Source organism: Eriocheir sinensis, unplaced genomic scaffold (assembly GCF_024679095.1).
Source record: "Eriocheir sinensis breed Jianghai 21 unplaced genomic scaffold, ASM2467909v1 Scaffold1050, whole genome shotgun sequence".
Taxonomy (NCBI): Eukaryota; Metazoa; Arthropoda; class Malacostraca; order Decapoda; family Varunidae; genus Eriocheir; species Eriocheir sinensis.
The window spans coordinates 93,619-106,584 of NW_026110353.1; the positions used below are offsets into that span (position 1 = coordinate 93,619).

The following is a 12,966-nucleotide window of genomic DNA, read 5'->3' on the forward strand; positions in this document are numbered from 1 at the left end:
GTGTGTGTCGTGGTCACCACGAGGCTTCCTACAGAGATCAAGCTCCATGTTGGGAGGCCTGTACGAACACAGAGGAAGCCAGGTAAGTCGTGCTTACTACACTTTTGCCAGTAGTACACCTCTTCGTGTCTCTTGACGCACCACAGGGATCATCCCTTGCTGGCTAGTTTCACCTTTTGAGCTCACGCACTGTTTAATCAAAATTTTCTCCCTTAACACTACGGCTATATTGCCAAGTACATGAGGAAGGTCTCAGAAGGCAAGCAGCCAAGCATTGCCCACCAAGTGAAGAATATGGATGGGTTGTTGGGATGGGACGGGAGACTTTGGGAGGGGAGAATGTGCCTGGCACTGAGGGGAGGAGGGAGGGATGGGTTGTTGGGTGGGGAGGGAGTCTCTTGGAGGGAGGTTAGGGTGCCATGAGGAAAGGTCCCCGAGGAAGAGGGTGTCTCCAGGCTCTGTTTCTCAGCTGGCCTGTCGTGGTGTTTGGGGAACCTGCGGAGATAAATAAACTATGATGGTCTCCATGGTCACATTAGTTTTGCAAGAGCCCATCAACCCTTTGACTGTGGATTTCCTCCAAGAAGACCTCACCAAGCTACAGGAATGGAGCAAAAAGTGTCTGCTACAATTCAATGAAGAAAAATGTAGAGTTCTGCACCTTGGGAGTGGATGTCCAGCACACCAATACCACATGGGAAACACTCCACTATCCACCACAGAGCCAGAGAAAAACGTGGGAGTATAGGTTATCAGGCTATCAGTGAAGGCAAAATCCCTGACAATCGCAGTGGAGGGGTTAAAACATCAAGTGTATGACAAGAGCAGTGGTTTCAATAGATATTTCCTCCTACAACTAAGACCCTTAGGAATAATGATAAGCCAGAACAAATACCTTTGGGAAGCACTGTGGAGGCGGAGGCAGAAAAATGTGAAGACAACCACCCGGGAGCAAGGAGACCACCACCGTCAGGGGAAAGCAGGGACCTGAAAAATAAAAAATATTAGGGAAAGAAATAAAACCAAAGGAAAGGACAGCAGAAAAAGAGAAAGGAAGGAAACTGGTTGGCATTATAAGACACTTCGGCTAATCACATCAGCTATTTCTAAAGGTCAAAGAGTGGGTCAGTCAGGATCCAATGAGTGTTTCTTTAGATTCATGGAAGGGTCAAACTACCACCAGGGTTATAAAACTACCCCTGGAAATGCCCACAACTCCTAGGAAAGCCTTTTCAAATCTGTGTTTCTCCAGGTTCATGATACAGAAGAAGGGTCACACTCCCACCAGGGTCACAAAACTACCCCTGGAAATTCCCATAACTCCTAGGAAAGCCTTTTCAAATCTGTGTTTCTTCAGGTTCATGGTACAGAAGAAGGGTCACACTCCCACCAGGGTAACAAAACTACCCCTGGAAATGCCCACAACTCCTAGGAAAGCCTTTTCAAATCTGTGTTTCTTCAGGTTCATGATACAGAAGAAGAGTCACACTACCACCAGGGTCACAAAACTACCCCTGGAAATGCCCACAACTCCTAGGAAAGCCTTTTCAAATCTGTGTTTCTTCAGGTTCATGGTACAAAAGAAGGGTCAAACTACCACCAGGGTCATAAAACTACCCCTGGAAATGCCCACAACTCCTAGGAAAGCCTTTTCAAATCTGTGTTTCTTCAGGTTCATGGTACAGAAGAAGGGTCACACTCCCACCAGGGTAACAAAACTACCCCTGGAAATGCCCACAACTCCTAGGAAAGCCTTTTCAAATCTGTGTTTCTTCAGGTTCATGATACAGATGAAGGGTCACACTCCCACCAGGGTCACAAAACTACCCCTGGAAATTCCCATAACTCCTAGGAAAGCCTTTTCAAATCTGTGTTTCTTCAGGTTCATGGTACAGAAGAAGGGTCACACTCCCACCAGGGTAACAAAACTACCCCTGGAAATGCCCACAACTCCTAGGAAAGCCTTTTCAAATCTGTGTTTCTTCAGGTTCATGATACAGAAGAAGAGTCACACTACCACCAGGGTCACAAAACTACCCCTGGAAATGCCCACAACTCCTAGGAAAGCCTTTTCAAATCTGTGTTTCTTCAGGTTCATGGTACAAAAGAAGGGTCAAACTACCACCAGGGTCATAAAACTACCCCTGGAAATGCCCACAACTCCTAGGAAAGCCTTTTCAAATCTGTGTTTCTTCAGGTTCATGATACAGATGAAGGGTCACACTCCCACCAGGGTCACAAAACTACCCCTGGAAATGCCAAGGACTCCTAGGAAAGTCTTGTCAAGTATGTGTTCTTGGGCGGGGAAATGTCTTATACTACGAGCCTTTATCCCGAACAAGTTGTTGAGACTCAGGGCAATATCCAGACATTTATATTACTGATTTAATGTTTAATTAGACACTGGAAACAAGTTGCAGTAATAACCCAAAGCTTGTAATTAGTTCCTCCCCATTAAAAAGACTCATTTAGCAGCAACTTTTCCCCCACTACTAGTTCTGAATTTATTGTGTCGGTAGAATAGGTATTATGGTGACATCTTTTAGCTGGCGGCTTTGGTGGAGTGAACACTGCTGCCACGTTTCCTAAGCCTGCAATACTGCCTCTCTCTGTGTGTGTGTGTGTGTGTGTGTGTGTGTGTGTGTGTGTGTGTGTGTGTGTGTGTGTGTGTGTGTGTGTGTGTGTGTGTGTTGCTTTGCTTCACTGGATGTATCCTACTATAATACAGAGGCTGAGCTGCCGTGGTGTCTGGGCCAGGGATGCAAAGTGGCACGCTGCACATGTGATGGGTTCAGGCCGGGTAGACGCTCACGATCAAGTGATTTAATGTATTATATTTTCTTATGAAGAACTGGCTCATTTTTACTGTCATTCCTTCACATTATATTCTATTTATAGTTGTCTATAAATGTGAATGGTTTAGGTGGTGAGGAAAAGAGGAGAGTGATGATTGAAAATTTTGTAAATGGTAGAGTGGATGTGTTGGGAGTGAGTGAAACACATATTCGAGGAACTGGTGTGAGTGATGGTAGAGAGGGTACGTGGGAGGGTGTGCCTGGGGGGGTTGTATGGACGGGGATAGATGAGAAGTATAGAGGCAGGCGTAAGGAAGGATGTGCTATTGTGATGTCTGAAAGAGTGTGGAATGGTGTGACTGATTATGGTTGGAAGGGATCAGGAATTGTGTGGCTGAAAGGAAAAGTAGGTTTAGAAAAGTATGCATGGGTGTGTATTTATGCACCAGTAAATGTGAAAAGTAAAAAAGGACTGAGAGAAAGGGAAGCTTTTTGGGAGGAAGTGAATGCATGTTTGAAGAGTTTTGAGAAAGAAAGGAAACTTATTATGATGGGAGATATGAATGCTAAAGTGGGTGATGAATGTGTGATGGATATGGTGCAAAGACTTACAGAAGAGAAAATCAGTGAAGAAAAAGGAGGCTTCAGGAAGGGGATGTGTGGATCAGATATTTGCCTTCAGGATGGTAGTAGAAAAAATAATAGCAAAAGGAAAGAAACTATACGCTGCCTTCATGGATTTGGAAAAAGCTTATGACAGAGTCGATTGGATTGCATTGTGGGATGTTTTAAAGATTTATGGTGTGGGAGGAGAACTGCTTAGTGCAATAAAGTCTTTCTATGAGGATGCATCTGCATGTGTCAAAATTACTGGAGAAACAAGTGAACATTTTGAGATAAAAGTGGGCTTAAGACAAGGGTGCGTCATGTCACCATGGTTATTCAATATTTATATGGATGGTGTCATTAGAGAAATTAAGGCCAAAGTTGGAGAAGTTGGAGTAAGACTGTTCGATGAGGGAAGGAAGTGGGTGCTGAATTCGATACTGTTTGCTGATGACACGGTGCTCATTGCAGAAAATGAAAGTGACCTACAAAATTTGGTCAGTGTTTTTGATAGTGTCTGTAACAGGAGAAAGCTGAAAGTAAATGTCAACAAAAGTAAAGTGATGGTTTGTGAGCGAAGTAGAAGTGAGGTTGTAGATTTTGTATGCCCACATAGAGTGGGAATTGAATGTGAAAAAGAATGCAAAATAATTCTGAATGGTGAAGAAATGGAGGAGGTCAATGAGTTTAAGTACCTTGGATCAGTTATGTGTAAGCATGGTGGTATGGTGGGAGAGATAAGAGAAACGGCATTGCAAGGAAGAAGGGTGGTAGGGTCTTTGGGACGAATCATGAATGGCAGAAGTGTGAGCATGGAGGTAAAGAGGGATTTGAGAAATACAGTAATAGTACCAACCCTCACATATGCAAGTGAAATGTGGGCCTGGAATGAAAGTCAGAGGTCTAGAGTGCAGGCAGTGGAAATGAGTTATTTGAGGAGTGCTTGTGGTGTGAGTAGAATGGAGGGAATGAGTAATGAAAGTGTGTATGAACATTTTGGAATGTGTCACAGGGGTGAAGGGAAGAAGTGTGGAATGGTGGAAGAAGTGAAGCGACAGACCTTAAAGTGATTTGGCCACATGGAGCGAATGGAGGAGAGTAAGATGACCAGAAGGGTGTATGTGAGTGAGATAGAGGGAGGGAATGCTAGAGGACGACCTCCAGTGAAATGGAGGGATAGGGTGCAAGAGTACGTTAGGGAGAGGGGGGAAAGATCTTTGAGAAACTTTGAGCAGGCAAGGAGGGAGTGTCTGGATAGAGAAAGATGGAAGCTCTTCTGGCGTGTACATCCCCTGGTGGGAGCTCCTAGGAGCAGGCGTCCATGAAATGAATGAATGAATGAATGTTGATACCGAGTCCAGATGATAGAGTACACAAGATAATGTGCAAGTTCTTCAGTAATTCGACTTTGAGTCCGAGGATTCCACTTGATATTTCAACAAGTTGGAAAATCTTCTTGCAGTATTTCCATCATTTGATGTACCAGAGCCAGATTGTTTTGGCATGTCGACAACTAATCCTGTTTGACAACGAAAGGCTTTCTGTATTTTAGATTTCTGCTTTTGAACTGCTTCCTTTTCTTCTTGTGTTCTTCCTTGCCATTTCTTTACAGGTAACTTGTAGGATAGATGTAAGCAGCATTCCATAGTTCTTATCCAGGCATGTAAAGTTGATAATCCATGTCATTCCATCCTTGAACATAGACCACTCTGAGACATTTTCTATGCCATTCATTTGCTTTGGAGATGCCCCGCACAGAGGACAACATTGCACTGAGTTGGCGAGTGATAAAGAGGATGCCACTTTTCCATCAATCATTGTCAAGTTCACCTCATGAATGACACTTGCGCCATTATTTATTTGTGTTGGTCTAAGTTGACATATTGCTTCTCTTAGGTATTTCTCTTCCTCAACTAAAACTTCTGAGGTTTCCTTGACAAACTTGAATCGTGTAGGTCTACAATAAAATGGTGATGAAGGTTTATTATTCTTCCATACAAGGACTTTCTCATTGGCTTCTGTTTCTCCACTAAGTTGTAGAGGCACCAAACAAGTGACAAAGAAACAGGATTCAGACACAACATTTTGTTCTTGGTTATCACTCCGTGTCTGCTTGTAAATGCTCAGGCCAGTTGTGCCATCAAGTCCCATCTTGCAAATTAACCTATATTCATTAACCTCGTGATTGACCCCAACTCGCTCAAATATTCTCCTTGTTGTATGGTCCAAAAGGTCTTGCAAGGTAACTTCAGCAGAACCGTCAGTAACTAGCCATTCTTCGGGAGGAGAAGGTAAGCAGTCTTCTTTGGCCAATCGAACATTGTTGTAGGAGGGAAAGATTTTTTATTTCTTTTCCAGTGCACTGTTTCTCAGATTTTGGTAGCTTCTCTTTGAAAGACCACGGTCTAAGATCAATGACAATGCTTCACTTGGAGAAAAGGACCATTCAGTGTTATATGATGAAGTTGATGGGCTTTCAAAGTTAACTTGGGCTAACGACTTCGCCAACTGTGGCTGTCCATTCATTCTGAGAACTCTGGATGTTGAAAATACAAGCCTCTGGGGAGTTGTGTTTGTGAGCTCTTCAGTTTTTCTTCTCTTTGTTTTTTTCTGACGAGTCTTGAAAACTTTCAGGCCTGGGTCTTCCTCGGCATTTTGCACGTGTTTCATCAGGTGTGCTTTGATACACTTTGGTGGCCAGCCAGTCTTTGTTCCTACTCAACATATAATTTAGGTTTCTGCTAGCTCGTTTACACCTGATTTTCAAATCCTTAAGAAAGTTAGTCACAACATTTTCTGCTATAGTGTTATCACTTACAATGTCTTTGATCTTTCCAAGTAAGAAACCATGTAATTTTCCATCACTGAAACTATGTGTATACCCAGTCTTTATTTATTCATTAAATAGATATTCATTATCAATACTCATTTCTGTTCTAGAAAATATTGGATATCTGAAAAAGAAAATATCATATTAATGCTTTTAAACGTAACATTTAGTTTTTTTTAGCGTGTAACAGAAAAATAAAGGTAAAGGGTGACTTTTTTTTTACTTGGCGCAGCGCCCGCGTGGCACGGCATGAAACACAGACGTCACCAACTGTTCTCTATGTACTATGTAAAAGTCACAGCCAGTAGCAAAAAATATCTTGTGATATTATTTACGACAGAACTGCCTAACATTTGACACCAGTGCCAATCTTTGCAAAGCTTTGCAATTTTTTGTCCCCTCTAAAGAACCTTTACATACATGACAGTATTTTAACTTCTCAATATTTTTTTCTCAGAATATTTATAACCCACTTATAGAACCCACTTATATTAAACAAGCACCTCAGCATATGTAAATGTGCACATAAAAGAAGTGTTAAAGAATGGATAATGCCAACAACACCCTGTCACGAACAGTAGCTAAAGAAACAATGACTAGTCTTTGCTGGCGAAAGCCGTCCCCTTTCCACAGCACACGTTGGATCATGTTTCAACCTGTATATGAGTTGAATGGCATGCTACCTGTAACATAGCATTCCATTGTCTCTGACATGTGTATTTTTTATTTTTATGACTTTTAGAGTGATTGGGAAAAGTCAAAATTAGAATTTTGTCCACATGCTGGCCCACTGTGCAATGGCATCATTTTTTGGTTGAGTGTAAGTTTCCTCACTCTCCCAAATTAGGTAATTAGCAGCCCTCTCCACCTGCGCGGCGAGGCATAAAGAAAGGCAGTTTTTGTCTCCCTCACTCATGAGTCAGATGGAGCGTCTGGCTGCTGTGGGCTGTAAACCTTTGTGGTGCTGGTCGCGGCCACACGGCCGACCACACAATAGTGATAACAGTGTTATACAGTGCAATACACTGACTGGATGGAGAGTAATTCTTATTTTATTCTCTTTACTGTCAGTATCATATATTTTTTTAAGTACATAATGGCACGGAGGCCTTTCAATATCGCACAAATGATTCATGGTGCTAATTGTGGTACTGGAAATGTGAAGGAAGCATAAGGATCCTGATGAGATTCTGCTGTTATAAATGCTTCTGCTGCCTTGAAAAGTTGGCTTACAAAATGTTTATTTATGGAGGCAGGAACATAAGTTGAGTAAAAAATTGTTTATGCACACTTTATTCCATGTCCATAGATGCTCCGAGGCATTAATATTATTTATTAATGATTCATAAAAACTACAACAAATAACAAAGTCATTGCTATACTATGCATAATGATAAATGCAAGGTTTAGGGAGGAAAATACCTAAGAAACAAAATATTTTGGCGTGATAAAAATCTGACTCAAGCCAGCGAGACACGACTTTACAAATGAGCACAGAAACGAAAACTTATTAGGGCTAAGTTAGGTGTCCAGTTTGGCTCCACAATTTCATCTCTGAGGCCACATTAGTTAGTTACAAGTGTCATATTCTCACAGCCAACATGTCAAAAACCCAGTCATGAGAAATGATTTAAGAAGATCAACAAAACCAAGTCAGCGCACCTTCAAAAAACAGCCCACAATAGACACATCACCCACGGCAGTGTTGATCAAGACTAAATGTGTTGAAAGCATTTAGTGTATTATGATAGCAAGGGTTTCAACAGCTATTTCCTCCTACAATTAACCTGGTAGCAGCGACGGGCCAAATAGGTGGCTTTACCGCGTACCAGCGACGGGCAAAATTCTTCCCATGACATAAACCCCCATAATATATACGTATGCGTTTGATCACCAATGCATTGATACATATAATATAATGGTTTGTGTGCGTGATGATTTTTTGTCATTAATTCACTGAGAGGGGTCTTTAAGAAACATGATCGCCACAGCTGCTGGGTTAACACTGCTTAAAAATAATGGTAAGCCAGAACAAATACCGGGGAATATTCACGAGAGGGAAGCCTATCTATTAGTTTTGAGATGCTGACTGTTTATTTCTGGACAAAATATGCTGCTGTTTATCATGGAGACTATTTTTCTCTGGAAATGACTAAATGACTGACTTTTCAATGCCTTTTGTGCACCTGCTGCTGCAGCCACATGCTTGCTTGCAGAGGTTCAACTTGGGGGACGAGTGGGATATCAGGGGTTTTGGGTGGGGGAGCAGATTTAAACTATTACAACACAACTTTACATAACCTAACCTCTAACAGGGGCCTGCGCCACAGAGTTATATACTAGAGGGTTCAGCTCCATTCTCTTGCCACGGTGAGAGGTGAGGCCACTGTTCCTGCCTGTTACTCTGTGGTCGGCCGCCATAGGGTGACGGACTGGCGACCTTTCCATGGTTCCACATGTTCACACTTAACCACTATTAGCGAGCCACCATTATGATATTTTGGAAAACTGAGCCAATCATTGTGTTGATGAGACATTGCTGCATATCATGGTCACAAATGTATGGCACTCAGGTAAACACCCACAATAAAATAATGAGAAAAATAGTGTATAAACATTTTTGTTCGCCTTTTTTGCTTCAACTCCTTGTCATCATTATACTTTTTATTGCATTAGTTTCATTTACGGTTTCAAATTCAGCACATCTATTCGATTCTGATGGTGTATGACATGTACCAATGTAACAATAATCAGGGGTAAAAAATGGACAAGAAAATAACAAGTCTATCTGACAGAGGATCGCCGAGGCGCTGCTAACCTGATAATAGCAGACATAACTATGTCATGTTAGATTTCTGTCTCGCCATCCGTCACCTTAAGATGGCCGCCAATTGCTTCAAAGTCCAGGCTCTGGGAGCCCTCTATGTATATAACTCTGTGGGCTGCGCTTCCCCTGGACCCCCAAAAGTACATGCGACATTTCTGCAAGGAGGTATTTCTTGCAGCAGCGGCTGGACTGCCAGGCAGGAGGCTACGCTTTGTGAGTATTATCCCAAGAATTAGTACCTTTGAGAAGACATGTGGAGGCAGGAGGTGAGAGGAGGACAGCCACCAGCCAGGAGTCTGCCCCCAGGCATCAGGGAGGCAGGGACCTGAAATACAGTAAACAATATTAAGGAAAGAAAGACAAAAAGGAAAACAGTAACACAAAGGAAAGATATCTTATTTTGTCCTGGTAGCCTTCAGCCCTCACAGATACCAACGGCAGAGTGTGGCAGCGGCCATTACAACTGTGTGAAAATACTACCCGTGTGTGTGTGGGGGCATACATCAGGGGACGTGTCACCTCACCCACCCCACACAATAATAACACTTGCCCACACACACACAGCCTTGATCGCCTTCCCCGTATGTCCAGCAGGGTTCCCGGCGGCTGCTTGTGGTGTCGAAAGGCTGAGAGAACGATTGTCACTTCCTAACAGACCTCACACCCTCCACAAGGCTTGGAATGGCGAAAAAGTGTGGACTGGCTCGGCTGGGGCAGAGGTCGGCGGCCATCTTGTCTTCCTCTTCTTCTTCTTTGACCTGCATAGTGTTATTTCCTTATTTATTTTTTTGATTGTGTTTTAATGGCGGAGAATACTTGATGAAAATGTGGTTACTGTTTTTACGGGTTTGAATTGTCTTACAAAAGTGTTTTCATGTGTTTTAAGGGGATATTGGATTTCCCGGCATTCGCTCTAATGGCGCAAAATTATGAATAAAACGTCATTAGTGTTTTTTGGGGGCTAGTTTGTGTTTCATTTTATTTATTTTGATAAGTATTGCTCGTCTCTTGACTTTCATCAACTTGTAAACATCAACTTGAGGGAAACACTTTGTCCCAGCGTCCTCTATACTCTCTCCTTCCCGAAACAAACAAGAGTCGTCTTCAATATATTATTATAGCCAATTGATATGACCTTGTCTAACCTTGACTAATACAACTACACACTTATTTTGAGAGAGAGAGAGAGAGAGAGAGAGAGAGAGAGAGAGAGAGAGAGAGAGAGAGAGAGAGAGAGAGAGAGAGAGAGAGAGAGAGAGAGAGAGAGAGAGAGAGAGAGAGAGAGAGAGAGAGAGAGAGAGAGAGAGAGAGAGAGAGAGAGAGATTGATTGATTGATGGTTTATTGTGTGTGAGAGAGAGAGAGAGAGAGAGAGAGAGAGAGAGAGAGAGAGAGAGAGAGAGAGAGAGAGAGAGAGAGAGAGAGAGAGAGAGAGAGAGAGATTTACATAGATTTACATAGAAAATCAGACCACACAGACCCCATGGTCCAGACTTGGTGGTCTGTCCTTAAACCTAAGTGATTTTACATTAATCAGAAGACTCCAAAACGTTGCATTTCTACTCTAGTTGATATTAAGTTGAAGGAAGTGACGGTCGAGCTTATTTTTGAAGGAGTCAATCGTGTTACACTGGACCACTGACGGTGGAAGCTTATTCCATTCTCGCACTACAACGTTGGTGAAGAAAAATTTGGTGCAGTCTGAATTTACTTGTCTACATCTGAGTTTTACGCCATTGTTCCTCGTTCGCAAAGTGTCATCGATCATAAACAATTTTGTTCTGTCTACATTCGTGGAACCATTAAGTATTTTAAAACATTCGATCAGTTTTCCTCGGAGGCGACGTTTCTCAAGAGAGAACATGTTAAGGGTAGAAAGCCTTTCTTCGTAGGATTTGTTGCGCAAGGAAGGGATCATTTTCGTTGCCCGACGCTGAACACCTTCTAATTTAGCAATATCCTTTGCATGGTGGGGAGACCAAAACTGTACCGCATATTCCAAGTGGGGTCTGACTAAACTGTTGTAGAGCGGGAGTATTACATCTTTATTCTTGAATACAAAGTTTCTTTTAATGAAGCCCATCATTCTGTTCGCTTTATTTGCTGCATCGATGCATTGCTGTGAGAATTTGAGGTTTGACGCGATTTTGACCCCCAAGTCTTTGACGCATTGAACGCTTTTGAGTTTAACGCCGCGCATTTCGTATTCGAACTTCTTATTCCTCGTTCCAACTTGAAGGACCTGGCACTTGTCTACGTTAAAGGGCATCTCCCATCTATCCGACCAAGCTGAAATTTTGTGCAAATCCTCTTGGAGGCTTTACCTGTTTTCGTCAGTGAGAACCGAGTCTGCAAATTTACTAATGCGGTTATTGAGTCCAACATCCACGTCGTTGATGTAAATAATGAAGAGCACTGGGCCAAGGACCGAGCCCTGAGGGACGCCACTAGTGACAGGCGCCCACTCTGAGTTAAATCCGTCAATCACTACTCTTTGTTGTCTGTTGCTCAACCAATTCGCGATCCATTGGTTTACTTGACCGTCAATACCTATTTGCTTTAATTTGTAAAGTAATTTATGATGCGGGACTTTATCAAACGCTTTCTGGAAATCAAGATAGACTACGTCCAGTGATTTGGTTACGTCATAAACAGTGAAGAGGTCGTTATAAAAGGTTAATAGGTTTGATAGGCAGGATCTTTTGTTTCGGAAGCCATGTTGTGAGTCCCCAATCAATGAGTGGCTTTCAAGGTAATTCACAATTTTGTCTCTAATTATGCCCTCAAGTAGCTTACCTACAACCGAAGTTAGACTAATGGGCCTGTAATTACCTGGTACTTTTTTGTCTCCTTTCTTGAAAATCGGTGTCACGTTAGCCTTTTTCCAATCTGAAGGGACGATGCCTTGTCGCAAGGACATATTGAATACGGTTGTGAGGGAGGAGAGTATTTCGCTCTTTGTTTCTTTCAGCAGAGTTGGATATACTTTGTCAGGTCCAGGACTTTTATTTGTTTTAAGTGAATGGAGAGCTTTAAGGACTTCATCGGTTGTTATTTCAAAATTAGGCAATGCATGCTCGAGATTTACAATAGTACTAGTGTTGGTGGTAGCGAGAGGATGACTGTTAGTATTAAACACCGAGGAAAAGTAATTGTTTAAGAGGTTTGCAATGTGTTGGCTGTCAGTCACTAGTGCACCGTCGGTGTTTGTTAAAGGTCCAATACCACTTTTGATCGCCTTTCTGTTGTTTATGTAACTGAAGAAAGATTTCGGATTATTTTTACAGTTGGCTGCAATATTTTCTTCGTATCTACGCTTTGCCTGACCTACTAGTCTTTTTACTCGTCGCCTGGCATCATTATAAAGTCTAATGTTTTCGGGCGTGCTTTGTTCTTTCTTTAACCTGTAAAACAATTTTCTCTCATTGACTGATTGTTTAATTTCGCTATTAAACCACGGTGGGCTTTTATTAGTGTTAATTCGCTTCTCGCACAAGGGGACGAATGTGTTCTGCTGAGTGAGTAAGTGATTTTTAAGGCTTAGCCAGGCTTCCTCTACGTTGCCGTCATCTGATAGTTGTATTTCTGTTAGTTTTTGTCGGATTTCTACGAAGTTAGCTCTTTTGAAATTGGGCACCTTTACTTTATTTTCAGTCACTGATGATTGAGCTTTAATGTCGACGCGCACTAATTTATGATCGCAAGAACCGAGGTGTTCTCCTACCGTGACATTATTGATTAGGTTATCTTGGGTCGTTATAACAAGGTCGAGTATATTATTTTGTCGAGTTGGCTCAGAAACCATTTGGCTTAGATAATTTTCTTCTAGAAATTCGATCATTCTATGTGACTCGCCTTCTGTACCTGACAGTGTCGCCCAGTCGATATGGGGGAGGTTAAAGTCTCCTA

At 42.2% G+C, this 12,966-nt stretch overlaps 1 long non-coding RNA gene across 1 annotated transcript; it reads right to left on the reverse strand.

Moving 5' to 3' along the window:
* Nucleotides 1-212: 212 nt before the first annotated feature.
* On the reverse strand, nucleotides 213-10,084 carry LOC126989103 (uncharacterized). Its single transcript, XR_007742884.1, has 4 exons — nucleotides 9,617-10,084; nucleotides 9,298-9,383; nucleotides 896-987; nucleotides 213-495 (listed from the first exon to the last, which is right to left on the reverse strand). It is a non-coding gene; the product is annotated as an uncharacterized LOC126989103 (long non-coding RNA).
* Nucleotides 10,085-12,966: the final 2,882 nt, after the last annotated feature.